A 24,349-nucleotide genomic window follows, 5' to 3' on the forward strand; every position below is an offset into this window, starting at 1 on the left:
AATTACATCATATACAGAAAAAATATAATATTTTATTAACTATTTTTATTTTATATAAATTCAAAATAAATTAAATATAAGATCAAATAAATTTGAAAGAAGAATCATATATTTATGTTTAAATTAGGTAAAGATGTTTTAGGAAATTAGTTAAGGTAAATAACAAATATGGTTAATTTAGAGATATTATATATATTAAATTTGGTAATTAAATTAATTTCGTTTATAATTATTTTTTTGGTAGAAATTGGTAATAAAAACCAATTATGGAAGATCCGATTAGAGATTTTGGGGTCAAAATTGAATAAAAAATCCAGACTCAATTGGATTCCTTAAAATTTACTTCAAAAATGTTGAGTAGATTTAACTATGAAATCTTATTGGATAAATAACTTTGAGTAACATAGAATATTGTTCAAACAACAAAAAGGGCAAATATTTTCAGATAAATTGAAAATAAAAACATGTGTAACCAAACGGGCGGTCTGTGACGGACCTTGCTTCTGTTCATTCCGAGGCGGTCCGGTCCGCCAAAGACCGCAGACGAAAAAACGAAGCCCATACCCGCCCCGCAATGCCCATTGGTCTAACGGGCCAGCCCGCGGTCATTCTCTTCAGCTTCCTCTGTTTTGTTTTTTTTCCTTGTGGTTCATGAATCAGCTTCCTCTGTTCTGTTGATGTTAACACAATGCTATGGTGGTAAAGAGAAATCTATTTCGTAGTTTCAGAATTTAGCGTTCGAGTCAGGCTTTCTTCGATGTGAAATCATGTGTCTTGCTTATTCATATTTGTTATCGAATTCCACATATTCCACTTAAAGCGTCTTTCCAAGACCCATTTCATCTGCAAGTCACCTCTTCGTAAACCAAATCTTAGACCATCAAGTTGGAAAGACGCTTCAAGTGATATATCACATAAATTAAAGTATCAAACTGAAAGCTGAAAGACTGAAACATAAACTAAAGTATTAAACTGAAAGCTGAAAGTCTGAAACATAAACTAAAGTATTAAACTGAAACTGAAAGTCTGAAACATAAACTAAAGTATTAAACTGAAATTGAAAGTCTGAAACATAAACTAAAGTATTAAACTGAAAGCTGAAAGTCTGAAACATAAACTAAAGTATTAAACTGAAACTGAAAGTCTGAAACATAAACTAAAGTATTAAACTGAAATTGAAAGTCTGAAACATAAACTAAAGTATTAAACTGAAAGCTGAAAGTCTGAAACATAAACTAGTATTAAACAGAAAGCTGAAAGTCTGAAACATAAACTAAAGTATTAAACGGAAACTGAAACTGACTGATACATAAACTAAATATTAAACTGAAAGTCTGAAACATAAACTAAAGTATTAAACTAAAAGCTGAAAGTCTAAAACATAAACTTAAGTATTAAACTGAAAATCTGAAACATAACCTAAAGTGTTAAACTGAATGCTGAAAACATGAATCTCAAACTCAACTCAAGATGTGTCTTCAATCTTCATCAATATCAAGAATCGTCGGCATCGTGGTCAACAATTGACTCCAAAGTACGCACTTTCTCATCTTCAAGTTCACCATATACTTCAGCCTCCTCTACATATGTCCCATAAACATAACAAAATCAATGCATGATTTATAATTTTGTAAGCGCAAATATTATGAAAATTATTTGCTTAGCATTTTCATATGCTTCAAAACCTTTTAACCAATTGCGGCTGCATATTAGTGCTTGAACATGTTTCGGTAGAAGACGGCTTCTATACTTGTTCAAAACTCTAGCTCCAATACTAAAAGAGGATTCAGAGGCTACTGTTATGATTGGAATACTAAGGAGGTCACAAGCCATGAACGCCAATGCACCATAGCATTGGTGTTATCTTTCCAATAGTTCAAAATATCCAAACTCTCAAAATTTATTGTGTCCAATGGCGGTCCAAAACATATCCAAAGAAGACTTTCCACTACTAACAATAGTTTCTTTGCGGAAAGCAAAAAAATCTTGCGAGATTATTTACCAATTTCAGCCAAAAAACAATAAAGAAACAATTAACTAAAACCACACTAAAAATTGGAATAAACGTTTGATTACTTACTTCATAATTGCATAAACACCTTTTTTGTCCTCCATTCTTCTCACTTTGCTGATTAGTTTCACGTGTTTCTTTAGACGATGACGTGAAAATGGACTTATTCTCATATGATTCAAACAAAGTTGTCAACTTAGTATGTAAATTTTCTATCTTTGTCTTAGCATCACTCTTACCCAGCTTTGCAAATCAAAATTATACAAGTGAATTAGCTTGAACCATGGATCAAACACCGTAGTCATTGCAAAGACATCACCAACTTCTTCCCAATACTTATCAAATCTATCTCTCATTGGGACAATAATTTTTCTAATGATTTCATCTTGATTACTCGTATTTGATACCAATCAGTCATTGATCTTCCAAACTTGCATGAAATACAAGTTTTAAGTTGGATATGAAGAACCAGAAATTCAGATTAGTGATCACATCAAAAGGCTCTAAAAATTCACAAACTTGCTTTAATCAGTGCCATTCTTCTTATGTAGGGAGAGAATTGTAGTTCCTCGCATCAATGACTTTAAGATTAGTAAAGCCAGCTCGATACTTGAGAGCTCTATCAAGCATCTTGTATGTCGAATTCCACCTAGTTGTCACATCCAAAATCAAACCCGCCTTAACCTTAATTTATACCAACAACTTCCACACATTTTGTAAACAATATCTCACGTTTTTCAGAAGCTTGCACAAATTTGATACTCTCTCTGATCTTATGCAACGTATGCCCTATGTCTTTCAACCCTATCTGAACAATGATATTGAGAATATGTGCAGCACATCTCACATGAACATATTCTCCTTTACATAACAAATCATTATGTAACATAAGCTGAGATTTCAGAATCTCTTGTATTTTGTCATTGTTAGTAGCATTGTCTAACGTGATGGAGAACACTTTTTCTCAATTCCCCAATCCTGCCACTTCTGTAGAATCACCATGGCTATGTGCATCCATGTATGTGGAGGCTTGAAAGCAAAAAACGCAATCATCTTATTGTTTAATTTCAAGTTTCTGTCAATGTAGTGAGTTGTCAGACACATGTAGCCTTCTTGAGTAGTTGCAGTCTACAAATCAGAAGTGAAACTAATCCTGCCAGGAAGCTGAGCTAATTCTCTCTTTAAATTCCCTGTCTCATTCTCATACAACTTCAAAACGTCAGCTACAGTTGTGTTCCGAGTAATAAACTTCACATATGCGTTCAAATATTTCCACACTGATCTAACTTTCTCATATTCAACATACGCAAACAGAAGATCATGCTGAATGATACACTTAGCTACCTTCTCACGAAAAACTATATGATCTATTTTCCTAGCTTGTAATTTTGCCTCTGCATTGACTATCATTGTACCAATATCAGAATTCCTAAGCCGAATCTTACACTTTTCCAAGTGGCGATTGTAAGATTTAGTACCGTTTTTGTGTGGATCATATGCATAATCATTCTTGCAGTGCTTGCATTGCGCTCTTTCTACTGCTTTCCCAGTCTTATCTTTCTTCCAGATCAAAGTAAAATGTTCCCAACAATCTGCATACTGCTTTCTCTTCTTCGGTTTCGGATCTTCTGGTGTTGATGTCTTTCCTTTGTCGTTGTCGTCTTTGATATCATTATCATTGACATCATCATCCGCAATATCAATTCTTTGTCTTATACGAGATTTAGATGTTTCAGCTCCATCAAATCTTCTTTCTTCGTTTTCATCAAATCTACTACGGTGGATTTCAGCCTCGATGTCTCTTTGAGAATCTAAGTCAATTGATCCAAACTCAGAAAAATCTTCAGAATCCTATAATAATTAATAAAGTACAAAACAATGAATAACTGTCGATAATTTTCCAATCAAAGTACAAAATTGATTCATAAACAATAAATCAACTTACCATTACGAATCTATATCTCATAGACTTTGTGATTTTGGTTTGAAATTCTTCAGACTTGGAGAGTTTGAGAGGCTGAGACTTTGAGTCGTTGATGTGATCAGTTTTGCGTCAAGCAAATTATGCTAAAGTCGTCTTTTTTTTTTTTTCCTTAAATACTAACTTCAAAGATTCTAGATGGTGCAAAAGGTTTGTTTTTTTTTGGTTTAGTTAACGTCGTTAACTAAACAAGTTCAGTTAAGTTAAGTGATTAAGTCAAAAGCACTTAACTTGAACTCAAACAAGTTTCTAAAGTAAAAAACATTACAAAGAGTTTTATGACATTAAGCAATTATAAGACAATTCACAAACAGAAATTTAAGTGTAGATGATATAGAGAGTTTGCTGACATTACCTGGTTCAAAAACACGTCGATTCTTCTAGCACTTCTAATGATACTACCCTCCAATATATCAGTCATTTGTATAATCTCTACAAAGCATGCGCCCTTTCATAAAGAAACAATCAAGATTCAAGAATACAAAATTTATGTTGAGCTCAAGATCCAGGAATTGACATTCAATATGCATAATACAAAAGTTTTACTTAACAAGTACGAAACTTATTACTAAGGTTTTTATTTTTAAGCTTATAAGACATAAAGAAGAGCTCATAGTTTTAATATCTCCATGTTAGCCTAACTTATAAGACATAAAGAGCATGACCTCCAAGTCTAACCACTTGGAGAAATTGAGAAACAAGTAAACAAATTAGGATTATAGGCATGGCCAAAGAAAAGACAACAAGGAAAATGTTATTGAGATTCTTTAACCTCTTCATGTTCGATTGTCTATGCGAGAGGAAGAACACTTGTTCAATCACACACTATTCAGCAAATCTTTCTCCTTGGTTTTCATTGTTCAATGCATTAACGGGTGAAGTTTCCCATCAGAAGTATTCACTAAACCTCGGCTTTTGTTTTGCACTTCCTTGGCAAAGTCTTGTGATGCGTGTTTTATTTTGCCTCAGGCTTTTACCTGAAAGACCACACAACTACTGCAAGTGCACAGTATATCAGAGTAGTACTTTAGGATCGAATCCACAAGGAGAAAAGTAACTCAGAGAGATCCTTAAGAAGAGAGTAAAGCTAGGACCAAAATAAAGAGAGAGGGGGTTGTTGTATGTAGTGAATAAGCAAAATAAAAGACAAGTACTTAAAATAAACGATAAGCAATAAGAGAGAAGCGTTAGGTCTTCGAGGTTTCTCCGGATGTCATGGTTCAACAATAAGGTATAGATCCCAATTCATGTGATAACATGGTTAGGTTTGTTTACTTCCAAATTCTCAGACATACGAAACTCATCCAAGACTAGATAGCCCTAACGGCTAGTAGGTGAAAGCCGGCTATTCTCACTAATACCTCGCGTACTCAGTTGCCCTAAAGGCTAGTAGGTGCTAACATAGTTTCGAGATAAAGATCAAAGCATTAAGTTCAATTTTGATTCTAGTCCATAAGTCCCTATCACTCGGTGGGCGTGTAACGGTTATAGTTCTTTATTTAGTTAAGTTAGTTCAAACAATTATACAAGATTCTGCCAAGTATAAAATACATAAGATCATGTACAATGTGGCGTTCCGGACATACATGCATTAAGATTAAACTCAACTAGAAAGAATAGTGTAAGCGATCAAACAAAATCATAGAACCTGCCAACCTAAACTTGATCTAACGTCCCCATGAATTCCCCATTGAAACCCCCTCAAACCCAACTAGAGATCTACTCGCTCATTGCAAAGGAGCTAATCAAAAGTTGGGTTAAGTAAAACATAACAAAAAGATAAATAAAACTTAAAAATTGTTTAGAGATTACTTCTTTGAATGTAGAACACAAGAGGCAAAGCTCCACCTTAAAGAGTCTTATAAAAAACGAAAGAGAAATAGAGAGAGATGGTGATCTTCGAGCTCAAGAGGTGCGGCGGCGAGTTGGTAGTTCTCGGCAATGGCTAGTGTTTGCTTGTGATGAAGGCACACCTAGGGTTAGGGCTTATAATAAGTAATTATACTTGATGGCCAAGAATTAGGTTTAGGAGTAAGAACGTCAATCCGCCGGATAAGTAAGTGATCGGGCCAAGTAGTGGGCTTCAGGGAAGGAGCCTAATGACGGTGGCACAAAGAGGGAAGGACTTGGGCGTGACCTAATGGTCATTGGAAAGCTTCTCGGATCTGCCCGGGTGCAAGTCTCCTTGGCCGGATGCTTTTTGGATTTATTATTTCCAAACGGCCGGTTCTTGACATGTATTCACTCTTCGGGTCATATCTCCCAAACGGCTTCATGGGTTTGCTTCGATTGGATTTCGACGTTAATTTTGACTCTTCTAGCTTTCTATGCATATCGAAATATCTTGTTGTCGTGATGGGGAAGACCTCGACCGGATGCTAAACTTCTGAAGTACAAGAATTGATTGTTTTTTGATACTTTTAGCTTCAAAACTCTTAAAACCGTCTTGGCTCCTAAAATACGTGTTTCTCCTCTTCTTGGCTCTAGAATGGCACCAAATGCTCTCTGAAACATAAGAAAACAATAGCTAAAAAGGTCTAAAAAGTTGTGGTATCAACTCCCCCAGACTTAGACTTTGCTTGTCCTCAAGCAAACAAAAGAACAAATCCGGTGGAGAATTTGAAAATTGCGGGAACTCTCTTGTTAATAGTCACCGTATCTCGAATATATCCTACAAACCACATTAAACAAAAGTTGTGTTGGAGCGGCCTCTCAATAGTCCTACACCTTTCTCGTCCTTGTCCATCCGCTTTGATCCTACAGAATTTTGAATTCACGTCAGTCAACTCTTTACATTCTTTAAAATGTTTGGCGTGGTCTTTCTCATTTGAAGGTGTCATTCAGGGTAGACGGAGTTTTGTATGAAAGGGGAATTTGGCTTTTATGTGGTGGAGTTAAAGTGTTTAGGGTTACCGAATAGTCTCGAATGCAGGATATGTTACAAAATCGCAAGAGAGAACAGATCGGTTGAGGTCCATAGTTTCCAACCACTTCTTCTTTAAAATACCTCCTCCTCCTTTACTTCTTTCATACTTTCGGTTCCCCCAAACTTAGATTTTTCCGAGGGGGCTCTCTTCTGTAATCGGCTCATCTCTCCTTTAGGTGGCCATGTCTTTCCTTGGAACTATGCTACTAGACTCTCTTGGTTGTAATGTTTCCTTTCCTTCATTTTTCATTTCTTTTCTCTTTTTTTTTTTGTTAGATTATTTTTTATGGAAGGGGAAACAAAACTTCTAATCACCGAGTCTAATAAGCATACCTTTTTGAATTGGTTTCAAGGAAGAATAACCTCTTAGGCCGCATTGTTGCAATCTCTCTATTACTTCCTTCTTCTGTCTTTGTGGCGGGAAACTGTGTTGTTCCTTTCTCTCCGACGTTTTTGCACATATCTGCTAAATGAAAAAGGAAAAGAGAATGCATGAGGCTTAAAAAGAGGATAGAGTTTACGGGTAGGAATCACTGAAAGTGAGTGGCCATTCAGGATCAACAGAGAGTGGTAAAAAGGGATACGAAGTCCTGAATGTACATGCTCGTTTCTCCGATCTAACACCTCTACATGAGAAAGAATTAAGTTCCGGTTAATCGTCCAATATAGGGTAGAGTTGACGTTGGATCTAACAGAAATTTCCACGGGGTTAAACTTTCAGGGGACAGTCTGAGTGTAGTGTTCAAGATTGGTTGTTCCTTGCAACCCTATAAGTGTTCCTCAAGAAACAATTCTCAACACATAATGGTCAATAATCATCATATAACATGATCACAGTTCCCTACTGGTTTTGACTCAAGAAAACATTACTCGATAATAAAGAAAAACTTTTTGCTTTGTTAGAACATATTGGTGTAAAAAGTGGAAAAAGGTTTCAAGTTAACAAAATAGAGAGTAGCATTAGTAGTAACGGATTCATTAACCCCCCCCCCCCCATACTTACTTCACTCCGTCCCAGTGTGAAAATAAGAATAGGGATGAATTCATGAGAAAGATAGGTTAAAAACATTGTCACCTTGGTTGTGGTAACTAACCGGATGATCTCTCTCCTTGCTTAACATCAGCCGTACTCGGCTTAGTATGGTCAAATTCAATTTAATCTCCATTTGCATCTTCTTCGAAACAAAAACCTAAAACCACCAATAGCTTTAACATAAAAAAAAAATACGTAAGATAGAATTGATCTTGTTTTTGTCAATATGGCCACGAATAAAATCAAATTCGTGGTGACGGATGGTGTGAATGGATGGCTGGGCAGTTGTTGTGCTTGGCCGAAAGGGTGGAGTGGGTGGGCAATAAGCGGCTCGGTTTTGGATGGGGTCGCCAGCCATTGGGATGCGCAGAATGGTCGTAGGTCAAACGAATCCATTGGCGGGCCTATCGGTCGTGGCGGTGCAACTTCCCTTATCAATTGACGTGTTGGCCATCATTGGTCGAGTCTTGGTTGGCTGAGTTTTGGGTCAGCTGAACCGGCGGGCGTGATAGTATGTTGCCCGGGCCGTCGGGCTTGCTCAGCTGCCAGGTAGGGCAGCTCCGGCCAAAGTGTGGCACAGCCGGGCGGACTTTGACCAAAAGTTGGCGCGCATGGGCGGGCTCCAACCAAAGATTGGGACGGCCGGGCCGGCTTCTTCAGGCTGCGCCAATTACTCGGATGAGTAGTCAGGCCGTGTGTCACGGTGCCAAGTGACGGGTTCAGGTGACCCTCTTTCTTTCTTTTCTTTTTGGTTTTTTTTTTTCTCTTTTCTCTTTTTCTATTTTTATTGTTGTGTTTTTATAAAAACCTGAAACAAATACTGAAAAGATCAAAAGCTTAAAGTCTAAATCCTAAGGAAAAGTAGCTACCTAGTGGGTTACCTCCCACTCAGCGCGCTTGTTTAACGTCGTTGGTTCGATATTTGGGTCTTACTAGCCATAGTAAGACGGGTTGTTCCTCCCTAAGCGAGTTCTCTTGGATTGGAACTCTTCTGATGGTTCTCCAGAGTTCTTGCCCCTTGACTTCGTTCTCCTTTTTGTAGCGGGATAAATGGTACCATCTCGTGAAATACTTTGTCATCAATGTTGGGGTAGGATACCTTTTGATTAGGCCAATCCATTATGGCGCCGCCTGTGGCTAGGAACGCTCCTCCTAGTATGAGCTGGGAGGGTCTTCCTTTCTCGACCTTTGTGACATGGAAATCGGTCGGTACATTGCACCTTTTGATTCGAACATAAACATTGCGGACTATTCCTTCAGGAACCGTGAAAGATGAATCCGCAAGCCCGATCCGTAAATTCAAAGGTTATAGCTCTTTGATTCGAAGCTTCTTCGATGTCTCCTTTGTCATAATATTGATGCTTGATCCGAAATCGCATAGGGCATCTTTGAATTCAACACCTCGTATAGAACATGTCAGAACGAATCTTCCCGGACTCTATCTTTCAAAGAGTGTTGAACGGTTTCAGGTGGTGTAGGCTTCCTCATATAGCTCCTTAATTTCTCTTCTTGTTTCACAACTCTCAAGAAAGAAACGGTCAATATGGTAAGCTGAACAAGCTTTAGAAAAGGGTGTACCTCGTGGTAGCTTAGCAATAGCTTGGTTAAAATCTCTGAGTCGTCTTAAGCTTATCATGCGTGGGTGCCATCGTTCTTCTAGAAGGTTGAGCCGGTTGTAAACGCTTGTTCTTCTTGGAGGGTCTTCATCCCTTTTGTCAATCTCTCCTTCTTCTAGGTCATGGGGTTCTTGATAGGTCGTAACCATATCACAAGAAACATGAGGGTTGGAGTATTCTTCTTCGCTCTCCATGGGTTCATTCCCTCCAATGCGTGTTGATAAGTCCTCAACTTTCTTATCTAAATCAAGAATCCTATCAAGTAGCTCCACATACTTCCTTGAGGATTCCGTGGTCACCCTTCTAATTGATGCTCGGATGTGTGATTTATCTTCAACGTTCTTGACTTGGCTCTCTTCAACCTCGCCTTGTCTCCTAATCACACCCTTTAAAGCTACATTGATAAGTGTGTATTTTGCATGTTTTGAGCATCCATTTGTCATCACTTTAGCACCATATCATCACTGTTTTATACTATTTCTCATCATTTGTCATCACTTTGCATGTTTAGTATAGGTTTGCATTCATGTTGCATATTTGTGTTGATTTCAGGTGATTTGGAGCAGTTGACGAGCTAACTGGAAGAAGCGGACCTGATCATGTCAAACCACTCGACCCCGACGTCGAGTAGAAGCTTCAAGACCTCAACAGACCACTCGACCCCCTGGTCGAGTAGGGGACTTCACAATTTCATCTCATCACTCAACCCCCTGGCCGAGTACCACCACGAGAGATACTCGATCACTTCACTCGACCCCCTGGTCGAGTGTATTCAACTCCACCACCTGACCAGTCACTCGATCACTTCACTCGACCCCCTGGTCGAGTGTATTCACCTCCACCACCTGACCAGTCACTCGATCAGTTCACTCGACCCCCTGGTCGAGTGTCTTCACCACCACCCCTCGACTACATACTCGATGGCGAGCTTCAGAGTCTTCTTCATTCCGCACTCAACCAGACAGTCGAGCATAAGGAAGAAAAGAAGACTCCAGCATATCACTCGACCTCTCACTCGACCACATGGGTCGAGTACAGTTCTTAATCTGTTCCAATACTGCGTCGTTTTGAGTATTAGGGTTTCAGAATATTTTGCTATAAGTAGCATGTGCTTTATATTTTCGAGAACAAGTTTTTTATCTAGTTTTATTCCGGAGACACTGTGTTCTTAACATTTTGTAATCCGGATTTCTCTTTATCTATTCAGTATTCAATATTTGTTCTTGATTTTGTTTACTGTTGTTCATCATGTTATCATCTTGCTATTACTCTGTTGTTATCATGTTTTCATTCCATTCAACGTTTATGTTTTCTACAATGATGTCTGAGTAGTGAATAGGTTTCTAAGGATGGGTTAGAGTAGTTTAGAATTCTCAGTATGCTAGGTTGTTGAGTTTGATTGATAGATCCCTTCTGGATTAGTTGTTCTTAATGCCTATTGCTTTCTGATTAACTGGAATTTGAGCCTAGACATTTCCGCGCCCAAAAGGTGTTCGATGAAATGACTGAACCACTAATTCTAGAGATTCGTGGCCCTGTACCAAGGTATTGGTTGCAGGGAGCGTTTTGGCTTTAACTTGTTGATTCGTAATGCCTGTTAGGTTAGCTCTCATTAATGGTGATTGAGTCTGGGACTAGCTTAACTTGAGGGTCTCTATTGCGGTGGCACTTAGATTTGGTTAATGAACTTGTTGTCTAGGGATAATTTACTGAGCATGTCAATCACATGTAAACTGAGGAAACAAAACTACTCAATTATCCCATCCTCGAGAATTCTTTATCTGATTAATTTTATTGTTTAGTCTACTGTTGTTTACTGCATCTTGTCATTTGTTGCTTAGTTTCTGCAATTCTTTCCAGTTACTCGACCTGATACTCGACCACCCAGTTGCCTGGCAACAGACTGTGCAGTCGATCCCATGTCTATCTTTGTACAAATCTTTATTTTTCCTTGATTTTTTTGATGCATTTGGTTAGTACCTTCAGGAGATAAGTATAAAAAGCTGAGTGAAGTGGATTTTGGCTTTGAGAGTACATCACTATACTCGACCACAGAGCAATGAAAAATACTCAACCATGTTTTAGCTTATCCACGCGAGGAGATCACTCAACCGCGGTGCTGGCCGCAGCAAAAGAAGGGAGGTCGAGTATCCTTAGAGCGGTGCTGGCCGCAGCAAAAGAAGGGAGGTCGAGTATCCTTAGAGCGGTGCTGGCCACCACAGAGCTGATGAGGTCGAGTATCCACCTGCTGGAGCTTATACAGAACAGGGCGGCTTGTCTATGGCCTGGGAGCAATCACAGCAGCCATTGACGACCAACTCCATTCATTCTTCGACTGAGGTAAGCGCCTCACTTCACCATTGTATTATATCATCTCTTGTGATTTGTTCTTTATTTTGTTTCGGTGATTGGGTTTGTCCTGAGTACTCTCTTCCAAGTTTATTCACACAGTGGACTGTGTGATTTAAGTTTGGGGGAGGGCTCAGGAAGTGTGTGTTGCATTGTATTTACTCTTGAGTCTGCACTCATTTAAGGCATAGAAAAACCAAAAACATTTGAAAAATTTCAGAAAATGATTTCACAAAAACAGAGTGTTCATGTAGTTGCATTACATTTAGGATTGAGTCTAGAGTGTTTCATTTAGGATTGTTGCATATGCATAGGGGATAATGATGAGATAGCCTTGTAAGCATTTTGGTTCACCGGATAAACTCAGTGCCCTCGTTTCTAGTTGTTTGTTGCGTAGTCAATGAAATTGAAGTAAAACTGAACCATGCCTAGATTGCTCTACTCGACCATACTGTCATGATTTGATACCATTCCCTATCAGTTTGAACCTGAATCTGATCCTTAATTATCATGTCTGCATCAAATTTGAACTCATGGATACCCTAAAATACTTGGATTTTCTTATTCATTTTGATCACTCTTGTTAATCCAAGTAGCTGACTCTCCTTATTAGAGCAGTTAACCCAAACCCAAACCTAGACTTTCTTTCAAGCCCTATATCACTCGTGAGTGTTTGTGAGGTCTTATTCCGATTAAGCTTGGTAGAAAGTGTTAGGTTTGTAACGACAGAGATAGTGTCTCATGTAGTTCTAGTTCGCATTTTTCGGACTAGATAGGACTAGGTGGGTGCTTATACTTTGGGTTGGGATGTGTTTAAAAGGAAAAAAAAAAAAAAGGGGGGTAGATTCATTGATGAGAAAAGGTAAAAGACTCTAGGTGAAGTAAGCTAAAGAAGCAGAAAAAGTCTAGTAAAGGTTTTGGGATTTGTAAAGAAAAGAAAGAGTTCTTGTTAGCTATTGAAGATGGGCAAAAGCCCTCAGTTTTAAAATGTTAAAAATAGGAACCTTAGTTGTTAAAAAAATCCAAAATCCGCTAGATGTATCAAAGTGTTGAGAAAGCTTCTCCAAGAGTTAAGAGAAAAGAAAAGAATGATTAGAAAAGAGCTTAAAAGATTCATGAATGCAAAGGGTAGAGTTAAGTTCTTATATTGGGATTGGAGATGGAATTACCATTAGAGCTTCATTTGATATACTCTGGGTAGATGGGATCTTATCTCAATATGCATAGCTTGGGACTTACCTTTAGCATTCTACTAAAGCTTATTCATTTTTTTTAGAGATCCCCTGTTATTGAAGCCTATTTTGTAAGGGACCATCTTTATCTCTTGACCTTTTACCTTAGCCAAATGAGTTCATTGATGATGCATTACTTGATTCACGTTCCAGAACTAATGAATGTTAAAGGGATTGGTAGATTTGAAAACATGTGTAGGTCGAGCATATGAGTAGAATTCGATCATATCGCAGCTTAGAACTATCAACTTGGACATTGATTTCATCTGGTTTATTTGGTGCTTTGGCTCTGAGTCCCAGCTTTCAAACCTCACCTCCAGCTTGTTCTTAATTGTTTGCTTGAGGGCAAGCAAAGACAAATTTTGGGGGAGTTGATAAGTGTGTATTTTGCATGTTTTGAGCATCCATTTGTCATCATTTTAGCACCATATCATCACCGTTTTATACCATTTCTCATCATTTGTCATCACTTTGCATGTTTAGTATAGGTTTGCATGCATGTTGCATATATGTGTTGATTTCAGGTGATTTGAAGCTGTTGACGAGCTAACTGGAAGAAGCGGACCTGATCATGTCAAACCACTCGACCCCGAGGTCGAGTAGAAGCTTCAAGACCTCAACAGACCACTCGACCCCCTGGTCGAGTAGGGGACTTCACCATTTCATCTCATCACTCAACCCCCTGGCCGAGTACCACCACGAGAGATACTCGATCACTTCACTCGACCCCTTGGTCGAGTGTATTCAACTCTACCACCTGACCAGTCACTCGATCACTTCACTCGACCCCTTGGTTGAGTGTATTCACCTCCACCACCTGACCAGTCACTCGATCACTTCACTCGACCCCCTGGTCGAGTGTCTTCACCACCACCACTCGACTACATACTCGATGGCGAGCTTGAGAGTCTTCTTCATTCCGCACTCAACCAGACAGTCGAGCATAAGGAAGAAAAGAAGACTCCAGCATATCACTCGACCTCTCACTCGACCACATGGGTCGAGTACAGTTCTTAATCCGTCCCAATACTGCGTCGTTTTGAGTATTAGGGTTTCAGATTATTTTGCTATAAGTAGCATGTGCTTTACATTTTCGAGAACAAGTTTTTTATCTAGTTTTATTCTGCAGACACTGTGTTCTTAACCTTTTGTAATCCAGATTTCTCTTTATCTATTCAGTATTCAGTATTTGTTCTTGATTTCGTTTACTGTTGTTCATCCTGTTATCATCTTGCTATTACTCTGTTGTTATCATGTTCTCATTCCATTCAACGTTTATGTTTTTTGCAATGATGTCTGAGTAGTAAATAGGTTTCTGAGGATGGGTTAGAGTAGTTTAAAATTCTCAGTATGCTAGGTGGTTAAGTTTGATTGATAGATCCCTTCTGGATTAGTTGTTTTTAATGCCTATTGCGTTCTGATCAACTGGAATTTGAGCCTAGACATTTCCGCGCCCAAAAGGTGTTCGATGAAATGTCTGAACCTCTAATTCCAGAGATTCGTGGCCATGTACCAAGGTATTGGTGCACGGAGCGTTTTGGCTTTAACTTGTTGATTTGTAATGCCTGTTAGGTTAGCTCTCGTCAATGGTGATTGAGTCTGGGACTAGGTTAACTTGAGGGTCTCTGTTGCGGTGGCACTTAGATTTGGTTAATAAACTTGTTGTCTAGGGATAATTTATTGAGCATGTCAATCACCTGTAAACTGAGGAAACGAAACTACTCAATTACCCCATCCTCGGGAATTCTTTATCTGATTTATTTTATTGTTTAGTCTACTGTTGTTTACTGCATCTTGTCCTTTGTTGCTTAGTTTCTGCAAATTCTTTCCTGTTACTCGACCTGATACTCGACCACCCAGTTGTCTGGCAAGAGACTGTGCAGTCGAGTGTCTTTGTTTTGTTTTCTTTCTGTTACTCGACCACACCCAGTGCTCTACAACGAGCTGTGTTGGTCAAGTGCTTTTACTATTCTGCTTGAATTTCTGTTTTCTGCATGTTCACTTAGGACTGCTAGAACACACCAAACCTGTTATTGCTTGGCTTGACTTAGTGACTTCTGATCACATTTTGATTGTTAGCATCACACCCATTTTGATTGACAACCTTCAGTACTACAACGACATGATAGTGCTTTAGGATTAATTGATCTTACAAACCTATTATCATACATCATCTTTCGCGTTCTTATCTTCTAGTTGATTAACTCGCGATTGGGGTCTTCATATGCTTTCATCAATCCCTTCGGTCTTAGATTGGATTCTCCTTAGGTCATCTTGGCTAATCGATCCAAAACCTTTACCGGAGCAAGGCGACCATCCATGTTTGTCTCTAGGGTCGAGTTCGTCATTGCCCGCTGCTAGAATGGGCCCTTCAGATAAGGTCTCATGAAACATATTTTGTTGGTAACTTAGATCACCGACCCTTCTTTGTTCCTCATACAACCGGTCCTCAAACTTATCTATCCGGCTTCCCAAGTTCACATTATTGTCGGATAAGGCTACAATCTTCGCATCATAGTCCTTATTCGAATTTGTTATTTGTTTCAGCAATGCCCTAGTGTTGATGGCGTTATCTTGGGCGCTCTTAAGGTGTCTCTCCTGCTCCTCTTCGATCTTCTTGAACCTTTCTTCGTTAGCTTCAGCTTCTTTAACCCGTAGGTCTTCCGATTTCTTGAATTTTACAAAGAGGTCGTCGACTTTACTCAAGAGAGTAACTTCGATGTTATCGATCCTTGCATTGAGCTTTCTTGTATCCAAAGCTAGTTGATCAAAGAATTGGCTCACCAAGATCTCAAGTCTTTCTTCATGAGTCTTGTGCCTCCAAGGCATGTTAGAACGGTCTCAGGTTGATATCATAGGCAAGTCGGGCGGTCGGTAGTGTTGGGCCGGATACCTCTCTTTGGCTCTTCTCGGATAGGGGGTCATAAAACGACTTGGTTGGGCTCTTCGGGCTGTATCAAGGTCTTCACCAACATGAAAAGGGAGGTTAGTTTGTATAGCACCCAAGCTTACCCTAGGGTTAGCTTCTTCTAGAGACCCAAGTTGCCCGAAGCTAGGGTTTGCGGGAACTCCTCCACTGGTAGTCGGATTGCCATGCAAGAGTGGACATTCGTGAGCTCTTCGTCTTCTCCTTCTTCACTAGAAAAGTCGGTGAGTTCATCACTTTCTTCTGAAAGTTTTTCGAATCGGTTTCCTTGACTCTCAAGGCAAACTTTTTATTTTTCGGTCTCAAGGCTTTCTTCTTTAGAATTGTGTTCGGCCATCTAGTCTTCTTTTAATGAGATGGCTTCTTCTTCTTTTAAGTCCTCTTCTTGCTCGATTTGGTCTTGGGGAGGAACATTAGGGATCAAAATCCCTAGGGTTTTTATAGGGTCAAGATTTCTTTTTTCGGAATAAGAATTTAGAACTTTTCCTTTTTCCACTAGGAATCCGATTTCTTTTTTGTTTCCTCCTCATATCGGGCTTGGGACTTAGGAAACTCATCTTCTTCTTGGCAAGATTGGTTGCTTTTACATTCCGATAATTCGTTTGATTTGGTGAGCTTCTTCTCTAGCTCTTCAATCTTCCAATCTAGATGACTCTCTACCGCATCAACGGCGAATCCCACATTGACGATTCTCGTGTTTTGGTCTTGTAGATCGTCTTGATGATTGAGGAGAGTGTTATCGATCTCAACAAGTGTCCCCTCCATATGTTCGAGTCAATTAGTGAGGTCATCGAACTTCTCCTCAAATTTGGCTTTCATCTCCATTAGCTTTAAGTCGATTCTCTTCACATCTTCTTGATGGTTATCAACAAAGTCTTGGAGAAGACCAATGCGTCTATTTTCTAGTTCAGCAGTTCGGTAGGGCTCATTAGTTTGGTAAGCATAATTATTCGGATGAACATCTACACTCATCACCTCCTACAAGTATCCTTGGTCATAGCCGTAACATTCATGGCGGGCAGCTCCATAAGGATGAGAAGAGTAAGGTCCTCCCACGCGTTGATCTCTTGGGGATGGGACGCAGGTGGAAGGGGCCTACCGAACGGTTAGCTTGTGGCCGATTCTAAACGAAGGTGGCGGATTGAACACGAGAGTATTGATTGTTCCTGAAAGCTCCTCCATTAGACGGTTGCGATTGCCAAGACCCGCCATGCATTTGGGATGCATCAGGCGTGTTGTGGCCAATAGAGAAATGTGATTCGCGGTTTAAGCCGTGATTCACATTATGGTAGTAGCCATTGGGATAATTCCTCGAATTCATCCTTTAAACTTCCTGAAACAAAGAAAAACAAAACAAAAATTAAAAGCAAAGTGTCCTAGAGTTCACTCTAATCCTTGGACTTGTGGAACTAACAATCTCTCCCCGGCAATGGCGCCAAAATACTTGATGCGTGTTTTATTTCGCTTCAGGCTTTTACTTGAAAGACCACACGACTGCAAGTTCACAATATGTGGGAGTAGTACTATAGGATTGAATCCACAAGGAGAGAAGTAGCTCAGAGAAATCCTTAAGAAGAGAGTGAAGCTAGGACCAAAATAAAAGGGGGTTGTTGTATGTTGTGAATAAGCAAAATAAAAGACAAGTACTTAAATAAACGATAAGCAATAAGAGATAAGCGTTAGGTCTTCGTGGGTTTCTCCGGAAGTCATGGTTCAACAATAAGGTATAGATCCCAATTCAGGTGATAACATTGTTAGGTTTGTTTACTTCCAAATTCTCAGACATACGAAACTCATTCAAGACCAGCTAGCCCAGTAGGTGAAAGTCGGCTATTCTCACTAATAGCTTGCGTACTTAGTTGCCCTAACGGCTAGTAGGTGCTAACGTGGTTTCGAGATACAGATCCAATCATTTAATTCAAGTTTGATTCTAGTCCATAAGTCCCTATCACTTGGCGGGCGTGTAACGGTTATAGTTCTTTATTCAGTTGAGTTATTTCAAGCAATTATACAAGATTCTGCCAAATATAAAATATCTAAGATCATGTACTAGGTGGCGTCCCGGACATACATGCATTAAGATTAAACTAAACTAGAAAAAATAGTGTTAACGATCAAACAAAACAATAGAAACCGCCAAACCTAAACTTGATCTAAAGTCCCCATGAATTCCCCTTTGAAACCCCCTCAAACCCAACTAGAGATCTACTTGCTCATGGAAAAGGAGCTAATCAAAAGTTGGGTTGAGTAAACCATAACAAAAAGATAAATAAAACTTAAAAAGGGTTTACAGAATAATTCTTTGAATGTAGAACACAAGAGGCAAAGATCCACCTTAAACAGTCTTATACAAAATGAAAGAGAAAGGGAGAGAGATGGTCATCTTCGAGCTGAAGAGGTGCGGCGGCGAGTTGGCAGCTCTCGGCGATGACTAGGGTTTTCTTGTGATGAAGGCACACCTAGGGTTAGGGCTTAGAACAAGTATTTATACTTGAGAGCCAAGAATTAGGGTTAGGGGTAAGAACGTCAATCCGCCGGATAAGTAAGTGATCAGGCCGAGTAGTGGGCTTCAGGGGAGGAGCCTAATGACGGTGGCACAAAGATAGAAGGACTTGTGGATGACTTAATGGTCGGTGGAAAGCTTCTCGGAGCTTCCCGGGTTCAAGTCTCTTTGGCCGGATGCTTTTTGGATTTATTATTTCCAAACAGCCGATTCTTGACATGTCTTCACTCTTCGGGTCATATCTTCCAAACGGCTACATGGATTGCTTCGATTTGACTTCAAAGCTAATCTTGAATCTTCTACCTTTCCATGCATACCATAATACCTCGTTGCCGTGATGGGGAAGACCTGGGCCGGATGCTAAACTTCTGAAGTACTGGAATTGATCGCTTTTTGATACTTTTAGCTTTAAAACTCTTAAAACCTTCTTGGCACCTAGAATACGTGTTTCTCTTCTTCTTGGCTCAAGAATAGCACATAATGCTCTCTGAAACATAAGAAAACAATAGCTTAAAAGGGCTAAAAAGGCGTGTTATCATCTTGCAGTTATGATCTTCCAAGAACTCATCTGCAACATCTCCGTCTTCATCAATCTAAAGCCGCATCGAGTACCAACGTAGTCCTTGATCCAAATAAGAGGTTTGCTAGTAAAATTCTTGGCTCATACTTTAAATTGAGTCAATTCCATCAAGAAGAACTCAATGACCCAAATACATATAATCGCATAAAGATAATTGAATAATCTTGGCAAGATAAATCGTCTTGCTTATTATCATCTTTCTCTACCAATATAACCAATTAAGATTCTTTAAAGTCTTTATTTTAGCATGGGTGGCTTATGATTAATACTCAACCATCTACTTTCTTCTGCCACAATTAATCATACAACAAGCTAAAACATATATCACTGACATGGCAGTATCTTAAGGACTACAATTACAAAGACATCTAATTCTATAAGATCATTCAGAGAATTGGGAAAAACCATAAAGAAATGACGAATGTAAAGTTATCTACTAAAGCATATAAAGTATTGTTTATAAATCACAAACATATCGAAGCTACTTATGAGGCCATATTAAGGTGAAAACAAAGCATGAATGTAGGCTACAAAGACTACTGAGTTTTTCACTAACTCACAAACCAATTCACACTCCAACTTAAAGTGATTCAACCAAAGACATATCATGACTCGTCGACGAACAAGCATGTCTAATGCATCTTAACAGACGAACAAGTGATATGGTTAGAAATTTGGCTGGTGTTTAATTTCACGAGACAAGGTTATATGGTGGGACAGGTTTGAGTTAGTATAAATACGAGGCGGCGATACACCGAATGAAGCGCTTTGATTAGTATAGATGAATCTGAAGCGAGTTGAAGATGACGCTGCCCAAGGGATAGCCACGGTTCATTCCACTGTAGGGTAGTCTTACCATTCCCAATTACTTTTCCCAATTCAGCTTTTAATAAGTCTCTGCCTATTCCAATACCTCTCCAGCCATGAGAAGCATATTTGGGCGTCTTACTGTCCAAGAATTGACATGAGTGACTATACTTCCCAAGCAATACTCTGGCAAGGAGGCAGTCAGGATTAGAGAGTATATGCCAGCTTACTTTTGCAAGTACTGCGTCGTTAAACTTTTATATATCACGGAAACCCAACCCGCCATCTTTTAAGGATTTGGTAAGTTTCTTCCATGATAGCCAACACATTTTTTTCTTCTCAGTATTGCCATCCTACCAAAATCGTGTGAGTGCTGACTGGATACGTTTGCAGAGGTTGTTTGGCAGCTTGAAACATGTCATTTATATGTAGGCATAGCAGGAAGAACTAACTTGAGGAGGAGACGTTTCCCAGCTTGGGAGAGGAAGAGGAAAGACAGACTTAATGCTCTTTGCTTAATTCTATCCACAATTATGCTGAAAAGATCTCTCTTCTTACGGCCAAACAACTCTGGTAGACCTAGATATTTCCCCTGCCCTCCTTCTTTTTCTATCTTAAACTCCTTTTTTGCTTTATCTTTTGTCTGCATTTGAGTTTTGGAGGAGAAAGTTATCGCTGACTTTTGATTATTGATTTTTTGCACTGATGCAGATTCGTATCGATGTAGAATGGAGAGGAGAGCTGCGCAACTCTTGTGATCATATCGACAGAAAAACATAGTATCATCGGCAAAGAGGAGGTAATTAACTCTGGGGCTACCTTTAGCAACTCGTATTCCTGTAAGCTCTCCTCTCTCTTGCGCCCTAAGGCATAATCCTGATATGACTTCACTACATAGAATGAAAATGTACGGAGACAAAGGGTCGCCCTACCTTAATTTCCTTTGAGGTTTAACTAACTCATGTAGTGATCCATTAAGTAGAAAGGAGTAGGAAAATGTTCATACACATTGTGTTAACCATTGAATCATTTGTGAATGGAATCCTAACTCTCTAGAACCGCTTGTATGAAGTCCCATTCTAGTATGTCATATGCTTTACTCATATCAGTCTTCACCGCCATATACCATTTCTTTATAGCTCCCGAGGTCTTAAAATAGTGAAGTGTTTCATGTGTGATCAGCACATTATCAGTGATAGCTCTTTGCGGGACAAAGGCGGATTGGTTTTCAGTGATGATGTTGTTGAGTGCTGTAACGCCCGTGAACCGGAAAATCGGTTAGGATTTGTATTTAAATTGCCTGATTTAATCGGTTAGGTTAATGGAAACCCTCGTGTGTGCCTATACAAGAAGGAAACTGGAAATTAGGGCTTTAATTAGCCACTTTTCGTTCGGTAAAGGAGACAGAGAGAGAGAAGAAGAAGGATCGGAATCGTTAGGGTTTGGGAGGAAACAGTTTCGGTATATCAAATCGTTGTCAAAGGTAGTAGAGTTATTTCCAAGTCTTTTATCGTCATTCTCAATTTTACAGAAGTGGATTTGGAGTTAAACTCGTTGAGTTATTCGCAGTTTCGTGAAACACGTTTTCTCAGACGCGAGTTAGGACCAGCGGAGATTACAACTGAGATTGTGGTATTGTCTGGTTTCCGATCGGCACGAGATTTTGTGGGAAGCTTCGTGACGTCTAAGTCTAGCGTTTCACCGGAGGGATTGGATAGTTAACGGTTAGTTTGTATTTTAGGGTTTCGTCTTTGAGACTGTTTGTTTCTGTTTTTATGTCCAGTTTGCTTCAAGGTTGCTTTTGGTTGTGTGACTTGTTGAAGGACGTTTCTGGACTGTTTTAGACGCAAGGAGAGTCTCTCCTGGTTATAATTGTTGTTAGAATCAGCTTGTTAAGGTGAGTGCGTGACCATGAGCTTATCTGAGCGATTGGTTTGTATGACTTGTTTTGTGTGATGATATGTAGGTGTTGTGAATGTATTTTTAGGTGAAATGTTCAATGACTGATTTTTTATGTTTTATTTGTGGTTATACCTTTGCTTGTGTGTATAGCTCGTACATGGGAGGATCGCCTAACTAAGTATTTATGATAATACTTACGCATCTCATTTGTATTGTTGATGCATGTAATGATAAAGTGTGATCGTGGAATCATGGCAAGCAAGAGAGGATGATTTAGTAACTCGTTTGGTATATTTTTGTGTTTTGGTTATTGGAACCCGGTTAGGATTGTGTTAGGATTGTTGGTCATTCTTGGTTATGTTGGTTGAATTATTTATTTATTCATAAATTGTTATTTTTGACTTGCGGTTTAAATGTTGTTTTATTGGTTGGTTTAATTACGTATTTATGGGAATATTTAATTATGTTTAAAAAAAAAAAAAAAACGGGTCGGGTTATTTTAAGTACTGGTCGAAGCCTTTTCGAGATTAACTTAGCAATAATCTTATAGTAGACTGAGCATAGAGCTATCGGCCTGTAATATCCCACTACTTTAGGGCTAATGATCTTTGGAATTAACCTCACAAGAGTATGGTTGATTCTCTGTGGCAGGATACCAATGACAAAAAGCTTTGTACTTCTGAGATTAATTTTTCTCCCACTGTATCCCAATTGGATTGGAAAAAGCTAGCTGAGAATCCATCTGGCCTGGGTGCCTTATCTAGATGAATGGAGAAACAGGCTCTTTGTATCTTTTGGGGCGTTGGGGGTGAGATTAGAGTCTCATTTATCTCTGGTGATATGCAAGGCCGAAGAGCTTCCATAACAATTGCTTCTCTCTCGCCCTCTTGTGTCGTGAACACCGTTTGGTAATGTTCTGCTATAGTTTTTACTATTTGTTCATCTTCATAAACTGCTTGTCCTTGATCATTTGCAATAATAGAGATATTATTTATGGCCTTTCTTCCCTTTGTTGCAGCATGGAAATACCCCGTATTCTTGTCTCCAAGCTTTAGCTACAATTGGCAACTTCTTTGCTGCCAGAAAGCTTTTTCCTCTTGATATGCTAAGCTAAGTTCCTTGTTTATTATTACTATTTATTCTGCAGTTTGAAATAAGCTTGTCATTGCTTCTTCTAATTTTACACAAAGCTCTTCAATCTTCTTTTTGCTGTTATTTTGAGTTTTCTTGTGCCACGAGATGATTGCTCTTCAACATGCGCTTATTCTTCTTTCCACTGAAGCATTCTCTTCCTCATTCCAAGCTTCTAAAAGCATTTGTTTCACCTCTTCATTGTCCTTTAATCTCCTGTCATATCAAAATATCCCTTTTTGTTTTTTCCTAACAGGTTCAAAGGAGGTGACAATTGGTCTATTATCAGAGCCTTCGAAAACAAAAATACTCACTTCTTGGACGGTAAGCCTCAACCCAATCTCTATTTTCCATTGCCCTATAGTGTCTACACCGGACAAGATGAGTGTATCTCTGACCCCTCCAAGAAAGAAATTACCAGAAAACTTAAGATCATATAAGTCACATTTTGACATGAATGACCTCAAGTCCGTAAAGGATCCTTCAGGTCTGTCAGGTCCACCTTTCTTTTCTGAGCTTTCGATTATATCATTGAAATCTCCTCTTAACAGCCATGGTTCACTTCTCTCTGTTGTTTGAGCTCTAATTGATTCCACACTTGTAATCTCTTTGTTCTGTCTGGTTCTCTGTATACAAAAGTAGCAAAGAAGAACTTGCATTTTGCTTCTATCCTTGTATCGATAAAGTTTTGACATGATGTTAGCACTTCAACTTCTAACTCTTTTTTCCACAGCAGAGCTAACCCGCCAGCACCAGGCGCTTGTGGAGACACTAGAAAGTTTGATTGATACTCCATCTATTGTAACTCTTTGAGAACAACATCATCACTATTTTTTGTCTCCATGAGGAATAGTAAGTCTCAGAATATCTTTTTCCTGATATCCCTTATTCTGTGAACTGTTCTGGGATTCCCCAACCCACAACAATTCCAGCTCAGTATTCTTAAGGAAGAGGATTTAATGGATTCTGAAAATCCACTCCTCCTTTCTTTAATGCAGGCACAATCTTTGTCCAAGGTCCCGCCTGTGAGTTGGCCCTGGATGTTCCTGCCCTTTTTACGGTTTTGGTTTCTTGAGTAGCTTGCTTCAGTTGGAGACTGGTATGGGTGTTCTCTTTGGATCTCTCTGTTACCAGAACCATTTTCTCCGCTAGGGGTGATGCTTTTCCCCGAAGTAGTTCGCTTCTTTGGTGAGTTTTAGACTATCACCATATTTCTTTTACTTGATTAGGCCCCTGTAAGCTTTGAAATATTTTTTGCAATGGCCTTATTTAGAGGTGGACGTCCTCTTTTTTCTTTTCCACCAAGGGCACAATAATGGGAGTTTCATCGTTGTGTAACATATTTGTTATTC

The 24,349-nt window shown here is 39.2% G+C and overlaps 5 pseudogenes across 5 annotated transcripts; 2 read left to right on the forward strand and 3 right to left on the reverse strand.

The window, feature by feature from the left end:
* Positions 1–1,608: 1,608 nt before the first annotated feature.
* AT4G07874 lies at positions 1,609–3,781 on the reverse strand (annotated as a pseudogene; the record flags this gene model as incomplete). The annotated part of the gene is made up of 1 exon: positions 1,609–3,781.
* A 5,131-nt stretch (positions 3,782–8,912) lies between these two features.
* On the reverse strand, positions 8,913–10,010 carry AT4G07890 (annotated as a pseudogene; the record flags this gene model as incomplete). Its single annotated transcript has 1 exon — positions 8,913–10,010.
* An 83-nt stretch (positions 10,011–10,093) lies between these two features.
* Positions 10,094–11,878, forward strand: AT4G07893 (annotated as a pseudogene; the record flags this gene model as incomplete). The annotated part of the gene is made up of 1 exon: positions 10,094–11,878.
* A 1,383-nt stretch (positions 11,879–13,261) lies between these two features.
* AT4G07896 lies at positions 13,262–14,305 on the forward strand (annotated as a pseudogene; the record flags this gene model as incomplete). Its single annotated transcript has 1 exon — positions 13,262–14,305.
* A 5,720-nt stretch (positions 14,306–20,025) lies between these two features.
* On the reverse strand, positions 20,026–23,841 carry AT4G07915 (annotated as a pseudogene; the record flags this gene model as incomplete). The annotated part of the gene is made up of 1 exon: positions 20,026–23,841.
* Positions 23,842–24,349: the final 508 nt, after the last annotated feature.

This window comes from Arabidopsis thaliana, chromosome 4 (genome assembly GCF_000001735.4).
Source record: "Arabidopsis thaliana chromosome 4, partial sequence".
NCBI lineage: Eukaryota > Viridiplantae > Streptophyta > Magnoliopsida > Brassicales > Brassicaceae > Arabidopsis > Arabidopsis thaliana.